The following is an 11,072-nucleotide window of genomic DNA, read 5'->3' as shown; positions in this document are numbered from 1 at the left end:
CTATAGGCAAATATTTCATTTCTTTTCCCATAAGTATATACATCTGCGCCAACCCACACTCCATATACTGGCACACACACACATATACTTCCTACAGCCTTCAGCAGGCTCGTTCTTCTGAGAACTGCTGCCTAACAGCAATACAAGTGGAGAAAACAAGGGTTGAAATGAAAGCAGGAGAGAAAAGATGAAATGACATGCTGTTCTTTGCTCTTCTAGCGTCGCTGAGAGCAGCTTTGCCACCCTCTTTTCTGTTGCTTGACAACTCTGTCACACTCAGCCTCACAGGCCCGATACTCACACACACTCAGACACATGTGAATATATTCGCTTGAGTGCCTGCGTTCATGAATTCTCACCGAGACAGGCACAAGGAGTAAGTATTATAAATGACCAGGCAATGGCAACACTGTTATCATGACATGAATTTTAATGCACTGGGCAAACACTTGACTGAAACTATTCTCATTTTACAACAAAACAGGGAGGACCTCCCTTAGACCTAAAACATTTTTTCAGTTGCTTTATTTTTACTCGAATCACAATTTAATTAGATTTTCTTATTTTTTCTTTTTTTACAATTTGTAAAATTTGTCATTGTTATTGAGCCCCTGTAAAGCTTTTCATCATATTAAGTTTCAACTTCGCTTTTTCATCTTCAAGTCTTGTGTTTAATTGTTTGTGTGTGTGTGTGTGTGTGTGTGTGTGTGTGTGGAGTGGTTCAGACCTCTCCAAGCTTCTTTTGTCTCTGTGTCTCTCTCCAGCAGAATGTCAAAGCACAACAAAAGGCAGTTTGTCCCTATGGCAGTTTGACTGGACAGTGCAGAAGACAAAAGCCTGATCTTCTCTTGTGTCAAAACTTGCACAAAGACAAAGCAAGTTTTAATTACACACAAATGTGCAGTGTGTGTGTGTGTGTGTGTGTGTGTGTGTGTGTGTGTGTTTGTTTGTCTAAGTAAGAGCTCTCAAAAAAAAGAGAAAACAGGAGGATAGACGAACAAAAACAAAATGGGTTGCAGTGCATATACCGTCTGGCAGACTGAAGTTACAGGCTAAACATTGAGCTTGTAAAGGTCTTTGTTAAGGTGATATCTGCAACAAATAATTGACAGCTTGTTTTTAACTACTGGCCTTATCAGGGCATTTTGAGGAAATTTGATTCTTATTTGCCAATAAATTTATAAATATGAACAAAAAGTTGAAGTCTGAGCGAGCTCATGCTGTTTTAAAGCTGCATGACTTTCATTCTTCTGTGACTTTCTTTTATATGATTTTTATGGTGTTGTTTTGTTCCTTGATGTCCTCCCCATTCACTTTGATTGTATGTGAAAAAGAGTGTCCATTACATTCTCCATTCATCCCTTTTTCAGAAATGATGACAGAATTTTCATTTTCAGGTGAACTCTCCTTTTAGTGTCATGTTAGGTGTTTCTTTTTATATATCATGGTGCTTTTACACTGAATTTGGTAGACAAGGTAAGTGAGGGTAAAAGAAAGAAGGAGAAAGAGAGAGAATAAGGAAAGGTGGGACAACAATAAACCAAGGGAAAGATGTATTATAAGCTTGAGGGAGATGTAAAAGCCAAGTGGAATGATTGTTTTTGTCACTGTCACTAAATGTGAGAGACTGTCTATAATTCGGAGTGGTCACTGTAGTCCAGACATACAATAGCCACATGGGATGGAGAGAGAAAGGAAAGCTATAAGCATGGACAGAATACTCCATGTGTAATTTCTATATGAATTTATGAGTCACATTAGAGGAAAATGCACGTGTATATGTGCTAAGTGTGTCAGAGTGCACGTTTTTGTGATGTCTGCATGGAGGAATTTTGCTCATGACAACCATTCATCTGTTTTCCATTTCTTCGGCCTGTTAGGCTTGTCTCGCTCACATTAAATGATCTCCTAATGCATTTCCATAGTTACAGCAGCCCTAATGCCTCAACACAACACTTCAATAAACTCAGTCATATATAATGTATATTTCATAATAATGTTACAAACATTTCTATTTTTAATAAGTGCTGTTCTTTTGAACTTTATATTTATTAATTAATCCTGAAAATCCACAAAAATATTTAACAGCACACTTGTTTAAACATTGATAAAAATAAGATGTTTCTTGAGCATCCAATCAGGATTTTAGAATTGTAATAGTATTTCACTATCACCTTTACTTTTTTTTTTTTTACCAGAACCAATATATATGCACATATATGTAAAAAAAAAAACCTACAGAAAGCAGGCAGTAGACTATTTCATTTATAAGATGCTTGTGCACATTTTCTATCAATTAATGCAGCAGTTTTCAAATGATTGTGAAAAGTAATATAACTGAAGAGCAGACCTGTATGTTGGTATATCTAGAGTAGACATTCTGCATTTTAAAGATTTTACAGTCCTTGCAAAATAAGCACATATTTTTGGGGTACATTTGAGTGTGATTTTATTTGCAGAATTATTTTAGTGAACCGGATGAAGACAAATGCATGCAAATAAATGATGCTATCCATTCTTAATGAAATCTTCCCATAATGTTCATATAAAAACTTTGTGGTGATGTTAGAGTGCTCATCCTGGTTCATCCTTTGTTTAAAGCCCAGGCACTGAGTCAGAACTATTTTTCTGTTTGATCTTTACCAGCTCTATGTCTGTTTTCTCACTCATTCTCACTGTTCTCAGGGGCTTGTGTGTAAACAGTGATCAGTTGAAAGAACTTTTGGGGGAAGAAATCTTTTATCATTACCATTGAAAGGGCCGTTCTTAGTGCTAGGACCTCTCTCTTTCACACTGAGGTCTCTAATACAGGGTTAAAGGATGAATTGAAGGCTTCATAAAGAGATCACATGGACGCCCACATGTCTATCATTGTTAATTTGCTCTCTGGGTGAGTGAAAGTCACTAAGAGAGGTCAGATTTAAAAAAATGTATGTGGTCCCATCGAAACAACTTTACTCCAAAAGAAGAGAGGAGTTCTGTGCAAACGCTCACAGCCTGAGGCCTTGTCCACTTTTAAGGTTTCTGTTCAAAGACTGCGTTTTACCATCCATTATTCTCCAAGCATCTAGACTTACAGTCTGGCCATCAGACCTCACTGTCTTAGAGATCCTCGTGTGGATCTGTTTGTGTGAGTGTGTGTGTTTTCGTATTATCAGTGTCTCTTGCTGTTGCTGTAAACCTGTATTTTCTGAAACTGTTGAATAATGCAAAGCCCGTCATCTCCAGGCTATTGTAATTCTCATCTTATGCTGGTATACTCTGAGCGGCCCGCTACTGGCTGCTTTTAAACTAGTGATGCCAACTCATCATTCACAAGCAGATTGTGCTGTTTGCCTTCACTGAGCAGAGGGGCTGCTTCGAAGACCTCAAAACGCTCAGTTTTTGCACCATGAATAATTGGGGTCACTGCTGGAGAAATAAAGATGTTGAGTGACAAGAAAGTGAAAAGTGAAGTGCACCGTGTTGTATTGCATGGATTTATAGTGCCTCCTAAAGTATTTGGACTCTTAAACCACACATAAGAAAGTATAAATGGCATTGTATTACATATAAAGTGGCATTTATTAGAACATTAAAACAAGTACTCTGGTTGAAGCAGTAGATATAATGTAAACTGTTAAACTTACAAACAATGGTCCCGAAAAACCTGAGAAAAGCTCTTGCATCATTTGGTAACACTTGATATTTTATGTAATGCGATGAAATTCACACCTTTGTTGGTATTTTTTTTTAAGTATACAGCATTGTAAATGTAGAGTGACAGTAGTTCAGATGTTTTTAAAATAATGTTGCTTTTTCAGTAACAAGCTATTTTTTCCAACCCTTGTAAGTGCAACCAAAACATTGCTGTTTTAATGCCACAATATATTGCACACTCAGCCTGAACAAGCTCAGGCAATCATCCAACCCTCCTACCCTCCTAAATTTCATCACTCTCTCATATGCAGTGTTGGAAAGTCTGATTCCATGCACGGCTTTTAGGTCTTCATTGTGGTATTAAGATAATGAGTTAAATTTTGTTCATCTAAACCGCTATACTAACTGCTGTATACTCAGTTATATAATCTAGGCTGTGTTATAGTATTTTTTTTTTAAGTTATATTTTCTGCCTAGTTATTTATTTATAAAAATGTGGCTCTAATTAAATCATAAGTTATATAAACACAGTTATATATTTATAAATATTTTACTCCCTTAAGTAACTTTAATAGTTTAATATACTTATTGGGTACTTATTGGTTGCATGGTGCTACTTGCTTCTTTTTCAAAATAATGAAACACTTTTTTTAACCACTTTTATTGATTAAAAAAAGTTTCCCCTTTATCTTTGTTGTGGTTGTAATCAATTTCATAAACTTACATTTTTTTAAATGTTGCGCTTTGGTTATGAGAAAAGCTAATTTATTTAATTGGTTATTTGCTAGTTTATTTAGAAGAGATGGCTGAATGTACTTTAACTACTTTAAACTCATTTATTATGAGTTGCTTGTATCTTGGTGAGGTAAAGTTTCACAGCAGATTTCTCAGTACTGACATTATTGTACTTTTGAGGCCCACTATATATGTCTATGTGTGTGTGAAAGTGATAAAAGAGAGCAAAAAGGGATGACAGAAGAGCATAGCCTTTCAAATTGTGATATTTTATGGTGCACTTATTAAGTTCCCAACCTTCCTTATTTTAAGTACACAGGGAGAACACCTAGGGGAGTGCTCTTACACACACCAACATTTAGATGCCCGTCCCACTCTGTATTGCTACTGGGAACATATACACTCCACTGCAGGGCTCAGACGCATACATTAGTCACACTGCTTTTTTTAAAAGCTCTCTGTGGACGTGCTTGGTTTTTGGCCCAGGGGCCCAACAGACACAGATACATGTATAGTATCTCCTTTCTTCACACTCAAGAAGAATGCAGAGGGAGAGAGGGAGTCATGAAATTTTCAATTACTCTTCTTTGATGTCCCTGTGAGCAGCAGATTTCTGATGTTCTGCCTCTATGGAATCTGCTTTCGTTATCTTCAGCTCATCTCAGCCGTCCTACACACTTACCTTCTGAGTGTGTGCGCTTAAGTCTTCACACTGCATTAGGAAAAGCAGCATGTCTGGCCTTTGATTAAACATGCTAAAAACCCACTGATCTGATACAGTGTGACCCTCATGTGGAACAGCACCCGTTATGAAACTCTGTCTACATCATACTGCATCATCAAACACATAATCATATGCACAGGCATCTTCAAATGATTAATGAAGAGAACTGAGCATAAGCGGGGAGAGACTCCCCTGTCTCGAAACATTCCGGAAAGGTATGAACAAAACTCTGTCTTGATTTGATTTGAGAGGCAATCATTTTAGAGAGGAGCAATTGCCTGATGCGAATATGAGTGCAAGGTTATTAAAGCTATGTCATGATGAGCTTTACCGCCAACTTAAAACAGGTCAAATCAATGCTAACAGTGTTGGAGCAATATTCTAGTGCACTAACGGATGTCAGAGACGTAGGGCTCTTCTTATGTATGTGATTTATTATCCAGTCAAATCAGTTACAGGCCCATTAGACAGCTCAGAGAGAGGCAAAAACGAGTACCGACAGGTGTATGTGTGCACGAGAGCACCTGCTCATGTAAATGTTAATGTATCAGGATATATCGGGCATCTCTAAGAGCCTATTAGTTGTATTCCGATTGATTTTCAGTGCGGTCGATCTGGTAAGCGAAGATCAAGTAGACTTGGATTAAAGTTTGCAACATTTTGATTTCCTCTACTCATTTTCCGGTCTCTCTGGAGGCTGCGTGAATGCTGAGCACCGAAGCATCTTCCAATGATGTTCCACTGTAGCCTAAAATATGGCAGCAGATGTTGCATAAAAAGATTGTACAAAATATCATATTTTGTGCTTCACAGATATAAAGTCATAGTTCTATAACAACATGAGGGTAAGCAAATTATGCATTTAGTAATATATGTAATGTAAAGTTTTTGGGTTGATTAAGGCTTTTTTAAGAAATAATACTTTTATTTAGCAAGGACATATTAAATCAAAAGTGACACTAAGGACTTATTAGTAGGTTTATAACTGAACTTTTTATTAAAGAATCCTGTATCATGGTTTCCACACATCTGGTCCCTGAATTCAACACCATCTCGGGGTGGTGTTGGCGCAGTGGATAAGACACATGCCTTTGGTGTGAGAGACCCGGGTTCGAATCCACTGTGAGACACCAATGTGTCCCTGAGCAAGACACTTAACCCCTAGTTGCTCCAGAGGCGTGCGACCACTGACATATATAGCAATTGTAAGTCGCTTTGGATAAAAGCGTCAGATAAATGTAAATGTAAAATGAGTTACATCTTATAAATCTGACCTTTTTTCTTTTTTTTCTCTCAGAATTCCAAATTGGTGTTTATTGAATATGATTTCCCTTACCAAAAAGTAGCATACTTCAAGTTTATTTTACTAAGTATACTTAAGTAAAGTTCAAGTATATTTTAAGTATACTTTATGTAATAAGTATACAAATATCAGTGTTCTAGTAGTATACTTCTAAGTGTACTGTTTCAATACTCCTTGAGACTAAATTGGCCCACCTTATAAAAGTATACTTTAAGTAAAACAGTAGCAAACTTTGAGTACACAACTAGTTTACCTCTATGTTTGTAGTTTGTACTGCAATTATACTTAAAGTGAACATATGTATACTGATAGTTTACTAATTAAATACTTTGTACACTTTGAAGTATAGTCTCAGTAAACTATTAGTTTAGTAGTTTTATACTGCAAGCATACACGTGTTTTCTTTAGTGAACGTTACATCATACTTTAAGTATACTACTTTGTCCCTATTTAGGTTTGAATTTGTATATATTTTTTTGTATGAATATCTGAACATACAAAACATCCAAAGAAAGAAAAGAGTATCTGCTTGTAAACAAAAACATTTTATTCTAGCTTCATGCATTCTTTTTTTAAAACACTTGAATGTGGGTGTTTCATAAAAAATAAAGAAATAACATTTTGAACAAAAAGCTGAAAAAAGACTATGAATTGGATTTAGAATGATAATCAAAACGTAGACGGACTTGATCAACACCCCAAAGCTTGACTTAATTATTACCTCTTCATCGGTCGACATTTTATTCCATAACTTTACAGTTTTGATGCTGTTTCATGTCAGATGACCGTGTTAGATTACATGTGTTAGTATCTGTTGTTTCTTTCTTTTTTCTTCACTTGTGTTTTTTTTTTTTTTTTTTTTTTTTTTTAATTCTGTGCAGAAGATGCGTACTAGCTCCCTCTACTGTATAATAATGAAAACACGGATTCTAGGAGTATAGCTCAGATATATTTATACTTATTCTAAGTAAAAGTCAAGTATACTTTGATGTTATTTTAAGTATATTTCTGAGGAATACATAAAGCCCATTTCTGAGAAGTACATAAAAAGTTAACTATAAACATACTTTCCTATTTTTAATTTAAAAGAAGTATACTAATAGCACACTTGAATAAACTTCTTTTTCGTAAGGGTTATGAGACACGGATCTAGAGCACATAATATTCCATAATGCCCACATCTGTAACAGAGATCCTAATCCCTTCTGAAAATATCATTTATTTATAAACTGGATAACATCCAAATAATGCTTTGGTGAGAGAAAATAAATTAGAAAGAATAAAAACAAATGGATAAAAAAATATTAAAATCAAGAAGATCTCAAAATCACAACAAGCAGCTCACTTGCCACTTATATGCACACTGCTCTCACTCTCAGTGTACACCAGAGAGAGAGAGAGAGAGATGTGAGGATAATTAGCTGTCGGTTTGTGAGTGGTGATCTTCCTCTCCACCGAAGTCTCAGTCACAACCACATAAACAATGCCACATGAATAAAACATGGCCTACGATCACTCAAAGTGCAGTGAAAACACTGCACTGGCTTCAGTAAATATTTCATCTTCATGTCTCTGTATGCCTTTGAGTTCTGGTCTATCCTCATTACTGCGTTTTGTTAAACATTAATGGGGCCAAGTATTTGGAAGCTCCTTTAACCTGCCCTCTCTTTCCATCTCTCTGTCTCGTTTCCTCTTCCCACACTTTCCCTGACTGATAGCACTATACCTCTACCTACTCTATCACTCCTCAGATCTGCCTTACTTATTGAATTTCAGACTCGTTGGTTTTGCTGCCTTTTCGAGTTGAAGCACATTTGTCATCTTCTCTGTGGTTCCTCCAGAGGGTCAGAGACGAGTATGCGAGTATGAGTACGAGGGAGAAGGCCAGAGATAGTGGGGTGCTATTCAGTTTTTATTGGATTTTGCTCAAGCTCATGCATACAAGGATGAAATAGGTACAAAAAAAAATCAATAATTTATCATGTATGTAATCAATTCACAGCCCCTTTAGATTTAGTCCTGGCATTGTAAAAGCCTAGTAATAACTGTCTGGTCAATTAATATTCCATAAAGGCTTGTTTCTGACCTTGGCTCTGGTCTTGTTGCTGTGAAGTTAACCGCATGGAGGCTGAGCTTTGTGTGTGGTGCCGTTGGTGTTTTCCCCATTCCAAACTCATGCTGTGACTAAAGTTGGGATTTTCCTCAAATATCTCTAAAGCTCATTTGCCCCCCCCCCCCTCCCCATCCCCCCCCCCCCCCCCCCCCGCTTTAGAAGATCGGTGGGACTTTTTTTCCGTTTGTGAATTTTTCCTGCATATTTCTCTTTGACAATTTAGCATTTCAAACATGTACAGTAGTGTTCCCCATTGTGAGGAGGAAGAAGAAGGAAGGAACAGAGGGAGATTACAGGTAAACTACAACAAGCTTCAATGTGAATTTCAAGGATTAAGCAAATGTCGTGCAGCTCTGAACATATTCGGCTCTGTATGAATCTGACCTAACCCATGCATGCAGATCAACCAAGGCATTGTGTGCTTTTTTATTTGTATTTATTTATTTGTCCTAAAAGTGAAAGAAAAGGAAACAGGGAAATAAAAAATAAATAAAGGGAAAGGGGAAAATGAAATGTGAGACAAAAAGAAAAAAGAAACATAAGAAATGTGAAAATGAAAAGGAAATAGAAAAAAGATATTAGAAAAGGAAATAGAAGAGGAAATAGGAATAGGGAAAGGATGTAAAAAGGGAAGTGAATAGGGAAGTGAAAATGTCAAAATGAAATGGACATAGAATAAGAAAAAGCAAGAAGAAACGAGAAAGAAAAGACATTAAAAACAAAAGGAAAGTGAAAAGGTAAGTGGAAATGTAAAATGAAAAGGAAATAGAATAGGAAAAAGGAAGGGGAAACAGGAAAGGGGAGGGGACAAATAAATTAAAAACAAAAAAGGAAAATGAAAATGAAGTTAAAAAGGGTATAGAATAGGATAGAAAAAAAGAAGAAGTGTAGCAATGGAAAGTAAAGGGGAAAAGGAAATAAAAAACAGAAGCATTTCCATTCTCTCAAAAAGTGAAAATGGAAATGGAAAGGTAAAAGGGAAAAAATTAAGCAAGTGGAAAGGGAAAAAAAATCAAATACAGTGCTTTATCCATATCCTGTCATTGACAGACCTGTCCACCTGTCTCTTGTTATGCTATGAACTGACACTTTCCCTGTCATGAGAGAGGCTCTGATTTCATGCTCCAATTAATGAGAGGGTCTCAGGCTTTAGGCTCTCTGTCACTCTTTATTTACTCTGTTTTGCTTTTAAATGGAGAGATGCATCTTCAGTCTCTAAAGAGCAGTGTAAGGTGGCTTTATGATTCTTCTGCAACTGTCACTTTATATTCCAATTAAAATCCATACTCACGTGCACACCTTCCCTCGCCTTCTTGCATGGGCCATTACCCTCTAATGTAAGGCCTTCTGAGTCTGGCATACTTCAGTGATTTTGCTGAAAGATATAATTGCTCATTTGAGACATTAGTGGGAGATGCTAACCACAAAGTGCTGCCAGTGGAATATTTTCCTGCTGTCACATTTGCTTGAAGCTTGTCAGTTTGAACTCTACAAGAACCCTTTCTGAGATTTCCTTGTTTAGTCTGGCAAAAGTATTTGACCTAGAGACCTAGAGACAGATTGTTATCATAATAAAATATATACTTGTATTTTGATATTAATATATGAATATTCTATATTTATATTGTAATGTCAATATTACATATATTTTTTGCAGTGTTAATTTTATTTATTTATTTATAAATTTTAAGGATTTGGCCTCGACACAGGTTGTTATTTATTTAAAGATAAATACATGAATGTTAACAATTCAAGTTAATGTCAAAATTAAAATTATTATTATTTATTGACATTAACATCCAAATTAAAAGTAATATTTAATTATACTAACTTTAATAGTTATTAATATTTATTTATCAGCAGTTCATAAACAGAATTGTTGATCTTTTATTAAAGGATTAGCCAAGATACAGTTTGATAAGAGCGTGAAATATGTATTTACATCTTAATTTATAATTTATTTAATAATGTAAATATTAAACGTTTTTGTGGCTATAGTAGTATAAAAGACACTGGATAGGTCTAGATTTCTTTAACAGCAATAAGATGAATGAACACATTTTTGCTTTGGTGTAGATGAATGGGTTTTTGAGCATTACTGGTGGGGATTGGGGTTACTTAATGGGGTCATTGGATGCAAAATTCACTTTTGTTGTTGTTTGAACATAAATGTGTGTTGGAAGTGTGTATTAACATCCATCCTATAATTAAAAATAAAAAATAAAAAATCCACAAGAATGTCTCCGATTAACCGATTGAGGTGTTTTGTTGTTGGATGTAATAATGAACATAGCAGTCATCATTTACTCCCGACATATGAGCTGCTGAAGATGCAGAGTATTAACATTACTTTTGTTTTAAAAAAGGAATGTGCCTATGTTCGCACAAATAATTTGTGATCGAGATCCATCTACAGAAGAAATGGTATAAGGTTTTTTTTTATGAATCTTTGCAAATCACCTTTCTTTATATTTGCTAGTAAGCAAGTTTCATGGCTAAAGTAAACAGTACTGCTTGTCACAACACAGAAGAGAGGGGCGGAGTCAGTAGAGCTCATT

The sequence above is a fragment of the Carassius carassius genome, chromosome 33, assembly GCF_963082965.1.
Source record: "Carassius carassius chromosome 33, fCarCar2.1, whole genome shotgun sequence".
Classification (NCBI taxonomy): Eukaryota; Metazoa; Chordata; class Actinopteri; order Cypriniformes; family Cyprinidae; genus Carassius; species Carassius carassius.
Note: the sequence above shows the minus strand (reverse complement) of the source record.